Genomic DNA, 12,897 nt, shown 5'->3' with positions numbered 1-12,897 from the left:
CACTAACAAGTCAATTGTACTTAGCATACATACAAGTGTAAGTAATAAAAGTATTAGGGAGCAACAGATTTAAGACCGAAGGGGCTCTTTCATCTTTGACTTGCCACTCAGCAAGATGATAAGATTTGAAAACGTCTCTGCTAAAATTATCTACAAAACCAGTTCCTAACTCTCTTCAGGAGTTATTTTGGCATCAGAGATAAATTATTGGAAAGAGGACCATAATCTGCTGCATCCTAAATCAACACTGAGGTGTAATTATAGATGCATACAGTACAGAATTTCAGTGCAAATTCCCTTTTACCCAATTTAATCCCCTTAAAACCAATTTAAACAAAAATCTCTAAAAAGACTGAGCAAAATACAGATGGGAGTTGCTAATTTCGAAAAATCTTGCACCAAATCTCAGTATATGTTGAGGGGACTATCTTTTATAACTAGTTAATCCAATCATATGGTAAATGCTCATTGCATGCCATAACAATTAGGTGGACATGGAGAGGGAATGATTAAACCCCATGCATATGCCTACACTTTGCAAATTTAGACCCACTTTTCAGTAAGAGAAGACAGCGAGTATGATAGTCCCAAAGCCTGTGAGAAACAAAGGCAAAATTTTGTCCAGAAACAAGCATTATCACCAGATTTCCAGCCCTGGGGTGAGGTGTTCCCAGACCTGCCTGAGGAGCTGCTCAGGAGCTGTGCTCCAGAGCACAGGCAAGCTCAAAGCAGCACAGGCTGCACCTCGTGCTCAGGAAACAGAAACATTTCATAACTGACAGAAAAATAATGGTTTAATAGCTCTGCAGTCAGAAGTCCAGGTTTGTGCTGTATTCATAAAAGGCCTGATGAGCCTTGGCTCAAACTCAAGTTATGCGAATCCCAGGAGGCTGATCCACAGAGCTTTTGTGAAGGTTTCATTGCAATTCACTTTTGGGTAGTTCCAGCCTCTGCTCACTCAGTTCTGCTTCTTGGATCTGGGTGAGTGGCTTATAGCCAAGAAATTCTTCACAGTTATGATTGCCTAATTCTCTTGGGCACTTGGAATTCACATGCAAAGTAGGCATGTGCACATACATGTGCACTCATACCACAGGTGGGCAGGTGCATATACTGCATGTACACAGAGAGAGCCAAAGCTCTGAGCATCTGACATAAACAACAATTACAGGAGCTCTGGCAATGTACAGGAAAATATAATTCTTCTTCTGATGATAAAGTCCCATGCCAAATTTTGTGATTCCTATCAGTCTTCTCAAAATTGCTTCCACAAACACTTGCATAAGAGAATTTAAAAAACTAGTAGCATCTCAACCAGGTGACTGAAAACCTTCAGCATCTGGGCTTGATTTTTACAGTGATTTCAAACAATATTGTCATGATGTAATTTCCATGCTGCTTTAGCCAGTACCTCTGTCAGTGACAACGTGGTTGGTCTAATGAGACGGTCAATTAAAGAACTTCAGCTGTAATTAAGCTGTATCCACCTTCCTGACCCACTAGTCACAGGATAACTTGTAAATGTCCTTGCAACAGGTGGCACCACTCACTGTCCTGATATCCTGATGTGTTAATCCTGATTTCAGACAAGCCTGAGGAGAAAAATCAATTAATAGCCCTCATTCTCAAAGTATTGTGTCCAGGAATAAGTTTGCATAATTTTATCTGCAATGAAAATGTACTGGGGTGAATAACATTGAGAGCAGAGAGGAGACAAGAAAACAGCTTTTTCTAACTGGTTTTGCTTATTATGTTTCCGCAGGACTACTAATTCTGGTGTGTCTTATCCTTGGATCTTCCCTTTCCTCTTTCCCAAAATACAATAAGGAATACATTTCCTTTAAAAAAGTGTGCTTTTAGAGGAGATTCTGTCCCTCTTTGCCCTCATCTTGGGAGCTAAAGTTAGTGAACTGCATTATTATCTTAATACTGACACTCAACACTAGATTAACCACCTGTCAAAAAAAAACTAAAATTAATGCAGAAGGCATCCAAGAAACTTGGGAAATGCTGAAACTGGAGGTTAAATGTGCCAGTCACAACTCCCTGGGAACCACTGGCACAATATTTGTGCCCTGCTGAATTCTGAACTCCACAGGAAACAGGGACCCATCTAGCACAGGTGCAAAGTATTACCCAGTCTAATAGAAGGGTATTAGAGGGGTAAAGATCTATGTCTACAAGCCACTCAAAACCTTCCCCCAAGTCACTCTGGCAAGCTGAATTCTCTGCATGCTCGCCCTAAGCTCTACCCTGCTCTGAGGAGCACTTCTCCAAGATGGACTTGCTAGGTAGTCACCTGGGCCCATTTCAGAAGCTTGCTGAAAAGAGAGATTCTTAGACCAGTATCACCCTTCTACTGTTGATTTTTTTCCCAAGCCTTTATAGATGCGTACCTGGAAAAGTTTTGTACCTCAATAACTGGCAGAAAAAAGACAATGTTCAACTGAAACATGTTCCTAGTTCCATAACTGTAGCCATGTTTGAGCATAGTTACAGAAAAAAAAAAACCTAATACTATTCCAGTTATTCAGCTATGAGCTAGAACTGGAATGTCAAACCATGTGACTTTGGGAAGGTATAGCTAAAAGAAGTGTAGAGGAAAAACAGAAACAATTTTTGTTCTTAAATTCCAAACCAAAAAGCTCAGGTCCAAGCTGCTTCCCTGCAGCTTCTCTGAAGTCAGAGACTGGCCTCTAACTCCATGCAAGTCTACATAGCACTTTTTTACTCATCACTACTACCCTTGAGTCTTATATATATATATATATATATATATATACAAGTCTACATCCGAAAATGAGACATCTTGCATGTAAAAGGCGTATCAAGAAGTAATGACATTTTTCTGTAGAAGATGGTAACTGCTGGTAATTTCATTAGAACAGTCTCTTTGAAGTCAAGTCCAGAATGTGATTGCAGTACAGGATTTTCTAGTTAATATCTCTTCTCTTTTTTCTCCTTATTTCTCCTTTAGGTGTACCTGCTGACTTTTAGCTAGAACCTGAATGCCTCAAGGGAGAAAGAGTTTTCTAACTTTCTACCTCTTCACTTCAGGCAGACTTTTAACATTTCTCTAAAGACTATATATCTGCAAATATCATATCCTTTTTACCAAATACTGAACTACTGAAAAGAGAATTGTCAAAAGGAAAGATAATGTCACAGAGATGCAGATTTAACAATCTATATTAGGGAAAGTGGTGGTGCTTTATGTTTTGGGTTTTTTTAGGAATACTCGACAGATCTTTGAGAAGACAAAGCAAAGTGACATCCTGGCAAACTTTTCAAAGTATAGTAAAGTTAGGGCAAGAATGGTTCTTCACAAATCTAGGCAGGATTCTCATTATTCAGCAGAAATATAATTAATTCATATCAGGGACATATAGAAATCTGAATTTAGCTCAGTTTACAGTGCCTTTTATAAGAAGAAAAACTAAATTCCACCAGATAAAGTGTCTGAAATTTCAATGCAAGGTGAAAAAATATGGCCTTACAACAAGATTGACATCTAAACTCCATTTTTATTAATAGCTATGTTTTCCTAGGTTTTTTTTTGCATCAGCAATGCAAACATGATCTTTCAAAAATTATTTATTACAATCAAAGTAGCCAACATTGCTCATTTATAAAGATTGCAAGTTGTTAATTTTGCAAAGATATATTTGTTTGGGTAGAAATAATATCTGAAACAATTTTAACCTTTTTTTTTGTTGAACTTTTCTAGAAAAATGAAACCAGAAAATCAGCCTAATTGCTTTAAAAAAGTTAATTGAGTTTTTTTCTGTTTCTGAATTAGCATGAATGAAGCCCAGGTTCTCTAGCAGAGAAATTCAACTTTATCATACAAATTTCAAGTTTATAGCTATATTCTTTGTAGAGTCTGGCATCTGTATGCTCTAAATATTTTGTTTTCAGTGGACTGGTATGTTGATTTCAATGGCATTGGTTGAAAAGTCCTTCTTTTATCTCCCCTTGAACTGTCACACTGATCCATTCATGGGATCTGAGAAAAGCTCCTACTTTTACTTGACCAAGACACTGTGGGACTGACCACTGAGAGGGAGGCAACAAGTTTTGAAAAGATTTTCCTCTTGTCCAATACCAGCTGCATACAAAAATAACATTTCACCAAAAGACAATAAACCTGTAGATTTCTACCAGCATGAACTTGTTTGAGCACTTCACTAGAATGGAAGTTCAAAGTAATCCCTACAGTCCAGAAGAACTCATGATAGACAGCTCCTGGTGCTTCCAGCTAAGTTGGATGTCACAGCCATTACAAAACTTAAGTGCTCCATTTTGCCTCACAAAGGAGATAATGACTCTAAAATCAGCTTTCCTAAACCAAAAGGAATGGTGACCTAGCATTATTTAAACTTCATCATCACTCACTGGATAGCAATCAGTACTCCAGGATATCAGTCTCAAAAGCCAACATTATGTCAGCAATTAAAAAATAAGAGTCAAACTACCTCTGAGCACAGAAGTACCAACCAGCTCTAGTAACAGCTGTTCTTACAACCAGTTTCCATCACTATGGACCATTATCACCTTTCTGTGTCGTTCTTGGGAATATCACCTACTAGGACCAAACTGACATAGATTAAAACAGAGATCAACAGGATGAAGACTGTAAATCATGCCAACTTTCCATTTATTGTAAAACCTCACATATATTTCTATGAATAAAGGAAGAAATATAGAAACTCAAAACAGAGGCAGTTTGAGGCAATTAAATACCAAAGCAAAACCAATTGCCATGCTTCTTTAAAATAAGTCATTATTTTTTTATACTTTTGTAAACTATTTTAAAGTGTCTGAATTAAGTTTTTAAGTTTACTTTTTTTTAAAAAAAAAGAACAACAAAAACAACAAAATACAAAATCCCAAACCTTCAATTTCAAGAAATTTAAGGACTAGAGATTTAAAATTCTTTTATATAAGCAATGAATTGGAAACTTACTCCTATTAACATTTGCATATAAATGTTGTCACTATGTTTCATGTTCCATCATGCCAGAAATGCATGTCCTCAAATCAAAACCAGTTTATATTTATAACATCACATTGCACTGTTTGCTTGCTTTGTTTTGGTTTTGTTTGAATACTGTGCCTGTTTCTCTTCCAGAAAGTCCATTAAACTTTGATTAGGTTCAAGATAATAAGAAAAAACAGCAGATGCCATCATTTTAATTAAATCCAAACACGTGGATTTAGGTCAGGAAATAACTGTTTCAGTTAACAGAATCTTAGAGTGATACCAATTAATTTTGCAGGTATCCCACCTTTTCAATGGGATCAGTTCACAGTATATCGGGTGGCAGAGCAAGATGCAATAAAAACAGGGACAGCATAACAAGTACAAATTGAAATCCTATTTTCTAATCTACCTATTAGAACACCAAAGCAAAACCAAATTACCTATATGGAAGCTGTGAAAAATGCTTATGCAACAGTCAGTACAACTTCAGTTTTAAAGATGTCACTTTTTACTTCTAAGAGAAAAAAGGACAAAATAATTGGTTTAAGTTCAAACCTCCCTAAATGAATTAAAAACCTCATAGCATTCAGAAGTCTGTAAAATGGTTCACAAGTCCATGAAAGGCATACTAAATAGAATACTAAGTATAGTGGGCCATAGTGAAGCCTGTTGATTTTCTGACCTCCAGAAGATTGCATTGTTCCTTCTTTGTATGTGCACATTCCCTATGGAAGTGAGTGTCTGGTCAATGACAATTATTTTTGAAATACTGAGAGATGCAAGTGATGTGGTCACAGTTGCTTCCCTTCCTAGATTCCATCTGATAGATAAATAATGTATAGTGTAATAGAGTACTCAGCAAACCTTTCATGAGCATCCCACGATCACAGGATTGTCATTGGTTCATTGCAGAAGAAGTAGTATTTTTCCAGGAAGTTAAAGAAGATGATTAAAATCCACTTTCCACCAGTTATTCCTACTCAGCATTTTACTCACCATCATGCACAGCTGCCTTGAATTACTAAATTAATGTTTACATAGAATCAAAATCTTCTGCAATTAAATACCCTCTTAAGGTAGAAACAAAAATGCAATGGCACAGTGTGTAAAGAAAACTGGGATGGGATGGGATGGGATTGGGTGGGATGGGATGGGATTGGATGGGATGGGATGGGATGGGATGGGATGGGATGGGATGGGATGGGATGGGATGGGATGGGATGGGATCCATGGGATGGGATGGGATGGGATGGGATGGGATGGGATGGGATGGGATGGGATGGGATGGGATGGGATGGGATTGATGGGATGGGATGGGATGGGATGGGATGGGATGGGATGGGATGGGATGGGATGGGATGGGATGGGATGGGATTGATGGGATGGGATGGGATGGGATGGGATGGGATGGGATGGGATGGGATGGGATGGGATGGGATGGGATGGGATGGGATGGGAAGAACCAACCTTACAGAAATAATTTGAACATTATTTTCAACTGCAAGGATTTAAAAAAAAAAAAAAGTGTGACTTCTAGGTTTTCTAAGTGTTACTATGACAACTTTCTCTACATTGAGTGCAGGTGTTCCAGGGATGCAAAAAAGCTCCTTGACCTTTGGCAAAATTTTAAATTCTCCAGAAGTGCTCTCCCTGTAGTATCCTAAGGCTCAGATGAAACTTAAACAGATGAAGTTCTGCCTTTTCAGCTATATCCATTGAATTTCATTTGAATTACTAGTACTACAGAGAGGAAGGAAAAAATCCTTGTCCAGTAGTATTTAATAGGAAACAAATCTCGGGTTTATTTAGATATACTTAAGTGGCTTAGCATTGTTATTCAAAGTCTAAAATCTAATTTCCAACACAAATTAATTTTGACACTCAGGAGCCTTGCAGTTGGCAATGCCTTTATCCCTGGAGCTAATTTTCACTAATTCTACTGCCCCTTAGAAAGTACACACAAACATAATCAACACCACTATCCTCCAAAAATACCCTAAATAAACAAAAAACCCCAAAACATCCACTGTGCAAGAGATTTTCTTCAGGAGCACGCAACACTCTAATTAAAGACTTAGATGAACCTGGAAAACAAGATGTAGCTCATCGTGATTTTGCCAGCTATAGATCACACTAGGCTAACCTGACAGCTTTTCTTCAATAGATTTTCAATACAACACAAGTGAGGTACAAAGAAAATCTTATCTAACAGGATTCCAGGAACGCATTACAGATGGTGTCACATTAGAGCTAGCATTAAAGTCAGAACACCAGGATTAGCAGCTGAATTTAAAGTGTACAAGGAATTGAGGAGTTGAAGGGAAGGAAAATGACTGCAGTGAAAGGGAACACATCTGGTCAGAAACAGGTTATTTCAAATTTCCCAAGGATTATTCTCATTAAGTATTTCATTTAGTACTCTTACCGATGGCATGGACAAAAATAAGAGTGAGAAAGTAACATTATCTTTAATAAAGAGAGAGACTAAGTTATCAGAGAGATGGAAATCTTGAGGACTGCAGTAGGAGAAGCATCAAAATTCAGTTGCATAAAAAGAAAGTAATTTTCTAAGCTAAATCGTAATTCAGGCCCAGAAAGCACCTGAAGAAAGCACATGAAGGAAAGGAAAGATGATCATAAAACTATGATACAGACCCAAGAGATTATATTATGACCTTAAGACACTCCAAGTAAGAAAAATAATGATTCCACAAGACAGACTCTGGATAAATATGTAATATGCTCATCAACTGTCTTCAAGAAAGCTATTTAAACTAGAATTGGTGCAGAATGAGACCCTCAGATTGAACAGGAATACAGTGAGCTGAAAGTAAAGGGAGTTTTGGGTTGGTTGGTTGGTTGGTTTTGGGGAGGGGATGTTAAATCTAAATATCTAAACAAAAGAATTGCAACAAGTAGAGCCAAGGCTCTGAAGAACTACTTCAATGTCAAAGGATAAGGCTAACAAAACAAAAACCAGAACAAAACAAACCCAAACAGGCAATGCCTTGCTGTGAGTAAATGTAGGCTAGAAATGAGAAAAATCCAAACCATTAGATCAATGGTGTAGTTCACAATTTTCCTGGCTGCTTTAAACATAAAGCACACTAAATTAATGAAAGGAATTATATGGCATGGAATTTGCAGTATTAGGGAACAAAGCTTGATGACATTAAAAGTTCCCTCTGGTTTGGAAGGAGCCTTATCTCCATCAGCTTACATAATTTTATGATAAATGAGTAACCTCTTTTTACCCCTAGAAATCAGAAAGCAGCAGATGTAGTTGATTTACATTTAAAACCTTCTGCAGGAGAGGTTAACCTTTCTGTCCATAGCAGTGACCTCAGGGGAAAATCTTGCCATGACACATAAAGAAAACACATTGTTCAGACACAAAACTTTTGAATTGGCTGCATATTTTCAGCATTATCAGTTCCTCATTATTTTGAAACTACTCGTAGACATCTTTTGGAATCTATCTAAGGCAAGAAAAAGTCATGGGAAATACAAAATAAAACTTTTCTTGATGAGAGTCACTGACCTAAAATTTCATAGTCTTTAACATACTGAGCATTCCTTATCCACAATCCATTATCTATACTGTATTCCAAAGTGTCAAGTAAATACAGTAAAACAATGAATTACTGAATAAATTACAGTTCTTTCTCTACAAAAAGGAAGATGTTGAAGATAGATTAGCAACATCATGTGTAGATATTAGCACTCAGCAATAATCCCAGAAGTATAACTGAATGTGTTTTTAATGGATACATCACCTGATTATTTCAGGGAAATAAAGCCCAAAAGAAATTTCCTGTTCTCCCATCTTTGTTTCCTGCCACTATTTCTTTAATTAACTCTTAGCCTCCTCTTCTACTGCTATTTACAGCTCCTCTGTTCTCAGTGCTCACAGCTCTCCTTCTTCCAGCCCATTCCACTCTGCATTTATGCATGTACTATTAGACAATATTTTAAATGCCACACACACATTGCACCCACCCACCCTGAATCTCATCCCCCTCAACAGGGGCCATATATATATATATATGCACATGTCACTGTTAAATTGCCCTTCCTTGATCCTGTGGCAAATACAAACCTTGCAGCTTTGCACAATAAAATGTTTCCCTCAGAATTTATGAAAACATTACAGGCAGGCCCACTTCTGCCACTATCACTGAGCTCCAAGACACAGTGAAATAAGGCAACCACGAAGATTTCCAAGCCAACAAGAACCTTTCCTAGGAAGCCCATAAAGGCAGGAGTAACACTGCATGTGGAGATGCCACTTCTGTCCCCAGTGCAATATGAACATGTGCAGGAGGGCTCTGCTGAAGAAAATGTTCTGTGTGCACACCAGACCCCAAGGCCAGGAACCAGCCTGGCCCTTGAGGGTTTGTTTCCATACTAACACTTCCCTTACTGAGGCCCAGGCTTTCCCTGTGAATACATTCTAAATGTGAATACTTTCTAAAACAGCCATGCAGTCCATAGCACAGAAACAGGCAATTCACTGGTCTTCTGCCAAGGGAAACTCTGTCCCCGTGTCTCTATCTTAGCCTATGCAAGCAAACCTTGGGAGCAGCATTGTTCTCCATTTGAAAAAAAAAATACTGCCTCATTTAGAACAGCTTCAGCTGGAAAAAACATCCAACATTACATAAAACCTAAGAAACCATTTATTAAGTGTACACCTTGCTCAGAAATACGGAACTTTCTGGCACAGAAGCACAGACCTCCTGTCTCAGAAGCAGCAGTGACATTGTAGGGCAGAGCTAATCAAAGCAAAAAAACCCACTTGGGCAGCTTTGCACAGCATGTTTTCACATTCATGCTCCTATTCCAGATCCACATCAAAATCCTAGCTGATTTTAAACAGCATCTTACAACTAAACCAATTTAATAAACAACTTAAAATCATTTATCAAGACCTAAATTGCTGAAATGCCTTCTATTGGAGGCATTCTCACTGCTTTCTGAGAACATTTCATGTAAAGGCTGCCTGAGAAATGAGAACTGCTGAGCCTCTAATTTGGAAATTTTGTTTCTCTTGGGCTGATGCACTACCCTTAATTTCAACTGCTGGCAGTAAACAACTTCAATGTGAGGACTATTAAGAAATAATCATTCAGAGTAAGCCTCATGGGTGACAGAGCCTATGTTTCCAGGATTCAGTTTAAAACCAAACAGACACAAATACGGAAAAAATGCAATTCAGTGGAATGGATGGAGAAGCCAGAAATAAAATCATGATAGCAAAACTTAACATTCTGATTTACGTGTGTGTGATTTTAACACATATGTGCCATGAAACTTGTGAGTGACCTATTAGAGATTCCTGTGACATGCAGACACATTCCTGAAGTTAAAAATCATACCTAAACAGCTTTTAAGTCCTGCTCTTATAATGTTCTAGTATGAAAAAGGAAGTATTCTTTTCACTCACCATCCCAGTCTCTATCTTTTCATCCCTATTTCTTTTATAAAAATCCAAAGAGATTTTGTAAAAGAAAAATGAAATCGGTTTAGATATGGTAATGATCGGATGCCTTTTATCCTATATGTATGCAGAAATACCAGAAGTCAAACACTTCTAAGCCTTCCCCCCTACTCCCCTGAATACTCCCATAACAATTCTTTAAAACTGCTGTGGATTTTGAGACAGACTAATGCAGTGGCTGTTTCATGGCATAGCCTGAGGCTACAAATGCTCCCAGCCCTCAAATGTTATCCTTCAAAGTTTTTAGAAGTTTCTCAATTCTTTGTTTAGCTATCACATGGAGTCTCAAACACAAGTTTTACACAAGCTTATACTGAAAAAAATTAAAAATCTCTCTGCCTTTATAAATAATTCAATACAGAAAATACAACATATATCATATGCTGGCTTCATTTCATTGTCAAATCTGAGGTGTGCATTTTGCTCATGGGCATTGAAGGCCAGTTTTGCAATGAGTACATAAACATCACTTGACTTCAGAAAGGGATAAATCACACGTCAGTTAATAATTGTGCACAAACAGATTAAAACCTTATTGTAGGGTTCCACCTGATTACATTTCTGCATTTTCCTTAAATGTTTAGAGAAAAGTAAGTAAAATTGACACAAGTTTCACGAAAGTCAGGAAAGAGATACTTTTGACATAAGAACTACTTGATATTAAGGGAAAACCAGAGTCCACCAGTATTCTAGGAATAGTTATCTGCCTGTACAGACACAATTTTATTTGGATAGAGCAGTCATTTCTTTAAATTCACAGAAAAAATATAGCATGAAAGTTACAGAAGGAATTAATTATAAGACAAATCAACTATTGATAAAAACAATATTTTTCAAAATAAATTTATGATTGTTAAAGTTTTCATGCTCTATAAGCATAATTAGCTAGCAGTCATTAAATACTTTTATTTAGAAGCATGCTTTGAAAGCAAAACAAAAAAGCTACTACAAACAACTAACCAAAAGCCTTACATGCAAAATTAAGCAAGCAAACAAAAAGCCTACACATTTTCCTTCTACTGCACACTCTGTTCCTGAGTTCTGTATTGTCATGACACAGGGTGGACTCATTCTGCTGACTTGCACCAACAGAAACTTCCCCAAGTTCAAGGATTTCAAACCCTCAATACTGTTCATGACACAGGTTTGGAGAAGGATCTCTAACACTGCAGATTAATCACTAGTGCTTTTGATAGTGCTTCTACATTTCAATGTAAGAGCAGAATTAATCTAGTAACATGGATCTGTTTTATTATTGCCATTCAGAACTCTGAGAGCAGTAAAACCTTTAAGAATTGTATCAGTTCCAGGCTGCTACTCTGAAAGGCTACTAACAACAAAGGATAACTGAGATACAGAGAAAAATATTGTTCCCCCTCACTTGAAGGCAATAAGGATAAAAATATTTTAAATTGGGTGCATCCCCTTCTCACAATAGTGAGAAGAAATACACAAAAGAAGAAAATGTATTGGTAAAATTCCTCCCTTTAAGTTTGAATGCAGCCAGACATGTAAGTGGCCAGAGACAGCAGTTAAAGGATGGGCCTGTGCAGAGTTGACACCATCCACTCTGTGCCTGAGACATCCCATCCTGGCCTGCAGGAGAGCCACTGCATGGACACAGCACTCACCTAAGGGGATGCTCTGCAGCAGCTGATAAACAAACAAAAGCTCTGCCTCTATGTCCTGTATCTAGGACAGTATATAGTTCTGGCTGTGAACTTGCCTATGGAATGAGAATTTCCAATTCCCTCCTAACTCTAAAAAAGTCACCATTTTTTGCAAAGTAACCTTCACAACCAAAGTCCTACCAGCAAAATTAGAGACAGAAGAAATGTGGCTCAATAGGGACATATTGTGCCAAGTGAAACAATAACTGGGGCAGGTTTTTATATCAGCTATTATGGAATGATTCAGCTCTGATCTCACTGTCTTCCACAGTGTTAGTATAATCCATTAGTTTCCTGTGTATGTATTCCAGCATAACCAGGGTTAGAATCAGGGTCATCCAGAGGGATTATAGCATGTCTTGCACTTGTGGTAGTAACCATGCTGATTCCCTCTGAGTTACTTGAAACTCGACATTTTGACTTGGATATATGTACACCCAATACAGTACTGCTTTCATTGGTAGGACTGGGAAATTAAATTCTTTTTCAAAGGCGTTTCTTTAGAGAAGAAGTAATGTTTTAGCTTTCACTAATCTTAAGCTTTCAGTTGTGATTAAGGAGATCAGCATCAAAACCAAATGAAAAATCGAGCAATTTTACTTGCTTGAGTTTAATAACTTCTTAATTTAAGATAGGATATTTATTTTCACATAAAGTATTGGCAATTTTTTGGCTTTGAATACCTTCCCTTTTAAAAATGAGGGAAAAAGCACTCCACTTGTGATTGCTTTGACGTTATATTA

Source organism: Pseudopodoces humilis, chromosome 10, assembly GCF_049639895.1.
Source record: "Pseudopodoces humilis isolate 2021_Gansu_Grassland_sample_001 chromosome 10, ASM4963989v1, whole genome shotgun sequence".
NCBI classification, from domain to species: Eukaryota; Metazoa; Chordata; class Aves; order Passeriformes; family Paridae; genus Pseudopodoces; species Pseudopodoces humilis.
This window is presented reverse-complemented; position numbering follows the sequence as displayed.